The following is a 7,582-nucleotide window of genomic DNA, read 5'->3' as shown; positions in this document are numbered from 1 at the left end:
GACTAAGTGGTTTTTTTTTTATTTCTTGCAATTTTGGCTAAGTAAGTTAGGGATGTTTTATTTCCCGTGATTTTGGCTAAATGAATTAGCGATTTTTTATCTCCTATGTTTTTGGCTAAATGAATTAGCGATTTTTTATCTCCTATGATTTTGGCTAAATGAATTAGTGATGTTTTTATTTCTTGGATTTTGGCTAAGGAAATTAGTTTTTTTTTTATTTCCTATGATTTTTGCTAAATGAATTAGGGATTTTTTATTTTTTGCAATTTTTTAAGTAAAATCATGAATTTTTATTACTGTGATTTTGGCTAAATGAATTAGTTATTTTTTATTTCTTGCAATTTTGACTAAGTAAATCTGTCTGTCTGTCTGTATGGTACTACAGCATGTTACTTTGTTTACAAATTAAAAGATATCTCAGTGGCGTCTAAAAGTCGAAGCCATAATCTCACCGAACAAAACCGAACTCGTCAGTTTTCTGAAAGAAAGCAGCCACTCTTTCAAGGACTCGAATTCCAAAGAACAACGACGTCTGAAAGAAAGGATTATTCCATAGCCTGTTTATAATGTTGATTAACTGTAATGCATTGTTTGCAACAGGCGCTCCACGTTACGTAAACAAGCGCTGCTCTTATCACTTTGATTGTTTGGTCAAGATGAAGTGTGTGTGTGGGAGAAAGACTTTCGGTGTGAATGTGAGAGGCTATTGTGGGTTTTCTCGTCAGAGAGAGAGAGAGGAGAGAGAGAGAGAGAGGAGAGAGAGAGAGAGAGAGAAACAATCAATTGTTTGATCGTTGTTTTATGTCAGGGCTTGTGTTTACCTAGATCGCTTGCATAATTGGAAAATCCTGTTTGCGTTGGCTCTTGTTCTTTCTGGCTTTGTGACATTTGATATTACGGCATTTCTTTGGTGATAGAGAGAGAGAGAGAGAGAGAGAGAGAGAGAGAGAGAGAGAGAGATGAGAGAGAGAGAGAGAGAGAGAGAGAGAGAGAGATAAGTTAATGACGAGACTGATAGTGTATCGCAGAGCTGTGTGAGAATGGCCTGGATTTTAAATGGCATTAATAAGGGTGACAATCATTGAGAATTGTCCACTTTTTAATGATGATTTGATTGATTGATAGCCGAGTTTCTTCTAGCGTCAAGGGAGCGTAGAGCCCAAGAGAGAGAGAGGTAGAGGGGGTGGAGGGGGGGTTGCAAATCCCCCCTACCCTCTTCCCCCTGCTCCCAATCTTCTGCCTGGGATTCTATTCGGTGCACCAAGTGCAAAAGGATGCGGATATGGCCGTTAATAGGATAAGGGTGGGATAGCGGTCCAGGTATATAGGATATGGGTTCTGCAGCCATTAGCTCTCTCGGGCTTTTTAGTCTCTCCTCCTATTCCTATCCCCCATCCCTTTTTCCTTGTCCCTGACCCGTCCGTGGCTAGTCGAAGGGGGCGACTGTCGTTTTGTTCCGTGGCACTGATTTGGTGTCTGATAGATTGGGTTTGCCCTGCGGCGGTGTTCGATTGGCGATTGGGACCTCACTGTCTATCTGTCGATCTGTCGATCTATCTATCTCTTTATCTATCTATCTATCTATCTATCTATCTATCTATCTATCTATATATAATATATATTATTTATATATATATATATATATATATAATGTGTGTATGTATATATGTATAAACACAGTATATATACATATACACACATTATATATATACATATATATATGTATGTATATATAATTATATATATTGTGTATGTGTGTTTCGTTTTTTATATTGTTATCAAGATAACACTTTATAAAACTGCAAGCAACTTTGTCCCGTTAATTGCCTTATCATAATATGTCATTTACACTACATAAATCGTAAGAAATCTGATGTAGAAAGTAATGACGCCTGGAACACTGAAATGTATGTTACAGTGCTTAAGTAAGGATTTATAATATTATTATTATTATTATTATTATTATTATTCTTAAACCAGCCGAGGTCAAAATCTTGCATAAGAAGTCTTCACTGAGTGTTGCTAATTTAGGGGAAAATATGGTAAATTACAACTAATAATGAGTAGAATCTTGTAGATATAGATTGTAATGTATGTACCTAGTCATACACAATAATAAAGCCAAAACATATTTTGGTAAAAAACTAAGAAAATCTGAAAAAGTCCTATGGCAGATCCGAGATTTTATTATTGTTGCCCTGTCACCATTTGGCGTACATTAAATAAGCATATAACCTATGATTATCAAATAATTAAAACCTAGTTGAAATAGCACATATCTATTTTAGTCTCATGAAAAACAGCTCAATGTCGGCTACTACAGAAAGACGAATAATTTCAAATCCAAAATACAGTTATGTAACATCCACGGACTACTAGTGAAAATAGCTTCCTCGAGAGAAGCGTTGAAATCTAATTGAAAGCAGGTGACTGATATGAGAGATAGAAGGATCCCTGCCAATTAACTAATTAAAGACAGAACAGCGAGGCAAGAACAAGCGTACTGTACTTGGGCTGCTTAAGTTATGGTTGTATGCGAAGAACTATCGGCATATATCTCACAATCCATCTATAATACATTCTCTCTCTCTCTCTCTCTCTCTCTCTCTCTCTCTCTCTCTCTCTCTCTCTCTCTCTCTCTCTCTCTCTCTCTCTCCTCCAGTTGTTGGAGAAGGGGGAATAATCACTTTACATCCAAACAATAAATCTAATAAGTGGGCTACTTTCCTCTTTCCTCACTGGGCTACTTTTCCCTGGTGGAGCCCTTGTGCTTATAGCATCCTTCTTTTCCAACTTGGGTTATAGCTTGGCTAGTAATAATGATAATAATAATAATAATAATAATAATGCTCTCTGTAATTTGTGAGACTACTTAATTAAAGAATAAGAAAAGAGGACAGATCATTAAGAAAATAAAAGATATTTTCAGTTCCAAGAATCTTTCTAAACCTCAAGTTATTGATAGGGGAAAAGAAGTTGATTAAACTCCTTATGAATTTCTCTAGTGAATCATAGCTGAATATTAAAAATAGGATTAATGGAACTCTATTCCCAGAACTAGTTTCATATTGATTATTTCTCTTGCCGGTATTGGACTGTTCTTATAACCCCGAAGTGAATACCTTTGAGGATGTGTTTAATAAGATTACCTCTTGAGATGTGTGACTTCTGGTTTATTATTAATCAAGTGTATAATAACCTGTGAATAATTTGATTGGAAGGGTAAATAAAAGGTTGAGACTCTCTCTCTCTCTCTCTCTCATCTCTCTCTCTCTCTCTCTCTCTCTCTCTCTCTCTCTCTCTCTCTCTCTTAGTATTAATTAATCATTCGAATTTTTTTTTCAGCAATTATTTACGACAAAGGCTTACAACCGTGATATATATATATATATATATATATATATATATATATATATATATATATACATATATATATATATATATATATATATATATATATATATGCTATATATATATGTATATATGTATGTATGTATATATATACTACATATTTATATATATATTTGTATATATATACATACATATATATATATATATATATACTATATATATATCATGTTTGAATGTGTGTGTGTTTGCATATAGTTCTTCATTCCCCTTTGTGGCGTCAAATACTCAAATATAGGAATAAAAAAATGTCTTTGCAGTACGATTCCTTATTATAATATGTGTAAGCGTACCATAAAACTAGTTCATCTTGTTTCGTGAAACTTATGTAAGATTTGATGCATATTTTTGTCAATATCATTATTACTTTTGTTTACGCTTTCGTTCAAACGTGTGGATAATGGAAGTTGATCCATCTTTCGAAGTTCTTATGGAAATATTTTCTTATAAATTGCTTGGTTATTTTACATGCTTTGGTACTGTTTTTTTTTTATTCTATTTTATTTGTTTTTTTTTTTAAAGTTATAAACACTTCAGCTATCATTCTTAATTTCCCTTATATAATAAAGCCATTATCTCTCTCTCTCTCTCTCTCTCTCTCTCTCTCTCTCTCTATATATATATATATATATATATATATGTGTGTGTGGTGTGTGTGTGTATATATACACATACAGTATAAATATATATACAATATACTGTATATATTCTATATATCTCTTTCCTGTCACACTGATCAGCTTTGCCAAACGTATGGCTACTCGGTCTCCCCCGTCCCTCGGGTATTGTGAGAGGGAGTAGTCATACCCTGGTAAGAGATGGTACTCTGAGATGTTGGTAAGAATGGTTGGAGTGGGTGGGAAGTAGTTGAAACTCAGTGTGCGTGTATATCTAAATATTTATCCGTCATATTTACGGGTCGCGTACACTAGTACATTCGTATAATTGTAGATCCAATATGACCTAGGATAAGTCATTAATTCAGACCCCAGCGGTCCACATTCAGGAAGAACTTCAGTTTCATGAACGTAAACAACTTGATAGCCACGAGAGAGAGAGAGAGAGAGAGAGAGAGAGAGAGAGAGAGAGAGAGAGAGAGAGAGAGAGAGGAGAGAGAGAGAGCTTTTATGATCCTCTTGAGATACTATGAAGGATTTTCGTAGTTAAATATATTATGCCCCTTAGTACTCGACCGCACTTGGCGTGTGTGTCTAGAATTTGCCTCTTTGAAAATGCGTCTATGAATGTTTAACTGTGTGTTTGTTTGTGTAATTGTGTTTGTAAATTTATTCACTCTGGTTTGGTTATGAAGATTCTTTGAACCTGTGTGTATGAATGTTAATTGTGTATATGTGTTTGTTTACTTGTGTTTGTATGTAAAGTTATTCACTCTGGTTTGGTTATGAAGATTCTTTGAACCTGTGTGTATGAATGTTAATTGTGTATATGTGTTTGTTTACTTGTGTTTGTATGTAAAGTTATTCACTCTGGTTTGGTTATGAAGATTCTTAGAACCTGTGTGTATGAATGTTTGTGTTTATTTGTTTGTGTATTTGTGTTTTGTAAAGTTATTCATTCTGGTTTGGTTATGAAGATTCTTTGAACCTGTGTGTATGAATGTTAATTGTGTATATGTGTTTGTTTACTTGTGTTTGTATGTAAAGTTATTCACTCTGGTTTGGTTATGAAAATTCTTAGAACCTGTGTTTGAATATTTGTGTTTATTTGTTTTTGTACACGTGTTATTAAAGTTATTAACTGTTTTGGTCATGAAAATTGTTAGAACCTGGGCGTATGAATGTTAGTTGTGTATATTTGTTTGTATACTTGTGTTTTAAAGTTATTCTTTATTTGGTCTTAAAAATTCTTTGAACCCGTGCGTATGCTTTTTTTTTTTTTTTTTTTTTTTTTTTTTTTTTTTTTTTGTAAAGTTATCAACTGATTTAGTCATGAAAATTCTTAGAACCCGTGTGTGTGATTTTTTGTGATTTTTTCTTTTTTTTTTGTGTGTGTATTTGTGTTCGTAATGTAATTACACACTGGTTTGGTTACGAAAATTCTTAGAGCTTGTGTATGAATGTTAAATGTGTATATTTGTTAGTTTACTTGTTTGTAATGTTATTCACTCTCATTTGGTTAGGAAAATTCTTAGAATCTGAGTGTATGAATGTTTTACTGTGTATATTTGTGTGTATACTTGTGTTTTGTAAAGTTATTCATTCTGTTTTGGTCATGAAAATTCTTAGAATCTGAGTGTATGAATGTTTTACTGTGTATATTTGTGTGTATACTTGTGTTTTGTAAAGTTATTCATTCTGTTTTGGTCATGAAAATTCTTAGAATCTGAGTGTATGAATGTTTTACTGTGTATATTTGTGTGTATACTTGTGTTTTGTAAAGTTATTCATTCTGTTTTGGTCATGAAAATTCTTAGAATCTGAGTGTATGAATGTTTTACTGTGTATATTTGTGTGTATACTTGTGTTTTGTAAAGTTATTCATTCTGTTTTGGTCATGAAAATTCTTAGAATCTGAGTGTATGAATGTTTTACTGTGTATTTATTTGTGTGTATACTTGTGTTTTGTAAAGTTATTCATTCTGTTTTGGTCATGAAAATTCTTAGAATCTGAGTGTATGAATGTTTTACTGTGTATTTATTTGTGTGTATACTTGTGTTTTGTAAAGTTATTCATTCTGTTTTGGTCATGAAAATTCTTAGAATCTGAGTGTATGAATGTTTTACTGTGTATTTATTTGTGTGTATACTTGTGTTTTGTAAAGTTATTCATTCTGTTTTGGTCATGAAAATTCTTAGAATCTGAGTGTATGAATGTTTTACTGTGTATTTATTTGTGTGTATACTTGTGTTTTGTAAAGTTATTCATTCTGTTTTGGTCATGAAAATTCTTAGAATCTGAGTGTATGAATGTTTTACTGTGTATATTTGTGTGTATACTTGTGTTTTGTAAAGTTATTCATTCTGTTTTGGTCATGAAAATTCTTAGAATCTGAGTGTATGAATGTTTTACTGTGTATTTATTTGTGTGTATACTTGTGTTTTGTAAAGTTATTCATTCTGTTTTGGTCATGAAAATTCTTAGAATCTGAGTGTATGAATGTTTTACTGTGTATTTATTTGTATACTTTTGTTCGTAAAATTATTCAGTGTTTTGTTCGGGAAAATGAACTAAAAGCTCTCCTGCATTTTTCCTCATTTGCTTATTTCCATATTTTATCAATTCCATCGGCCACTAAAAACATTAAGCTATTTCGAGCCTCCTTGTAACCTTAACCTATCAGATATGCAAGTACTAACAAGACAAGTATTGCATATCTTCGATAGACAGACTTTGTTGGTGGGTTTTACTTAAATATTTTTTACTCTGCTTTTAGAAGTGTTCCTCACTTGTCTATCCGTTATTTTAATATGTTAGTTCTCTTTCTTCCTTCTCTGTACATGTTTTTGTGCTGCATTATGTGTCTTTTTATTATTTTATTGTTTGCGTTCTTTTTTTTATTACTTTTGTTTACTAACGGTTATTTTAGTTGTTACTGCTCTAAAATATTTTATTTTTCCTTGTATCCTTTCCTCACTGGACTATTTTCCCTGTTGGGGCCCCTGGGCTTATAGCATACTGCTTTTCCAACTAGGGTTATAGTTTAGGAAGTGATAATAATGATAAAAAATAATAATAATAATAATAATAATAATAATAATAATAATAATAATATACATCTAAAGGGACAATAATATTAATCATAATAATAGTAATAATAATAATAATAATAATAATGATAATATACATCTAAATGACAATAATAATAATAATAATAATAATAATAAACATCTAAATGATATTTTCACCTAATACTTTTACTCATACGTCCAGATAATAAATTATTATTTATCAGTGATAACATAAGGTAATAATAATTGACTTTAACCCACTGGTTGTTATCATCATTGTTATTATTATATTTCTTATATGTCTTTGTTGTTGCTTTTCTCTGTATCCTTCCTTGCGCCCTTACTGCATCCTACCTAGATAATTTACTAATTGGGTAAACCCCCAAAATCAACTGTTTTTTTTTTTTATCTGAGAAGAAGTTAGTCTTTGTTTTTTTTTTCACTTATGCGTCTTTTATCTCTCTCGTATTCGTCATTTTCTCTCT

This window comes from Palaemon carinicauda, chromosome 40 (assembly GCF_036898095.1).
Source record: "Palaemon carinicauda isolate YSFRI2023 chromosome 40, ASM3689809v2, whole genome shotgun sequence".
NCBI lineage: Eukaryota > Metazoa > Arthropoda > Malacostraca > Decapoda > Palaemonidae > Palaemon > Palaemon carinicauda.
This window is presented reverse-complemented; position numbering follows the sequence as displayed.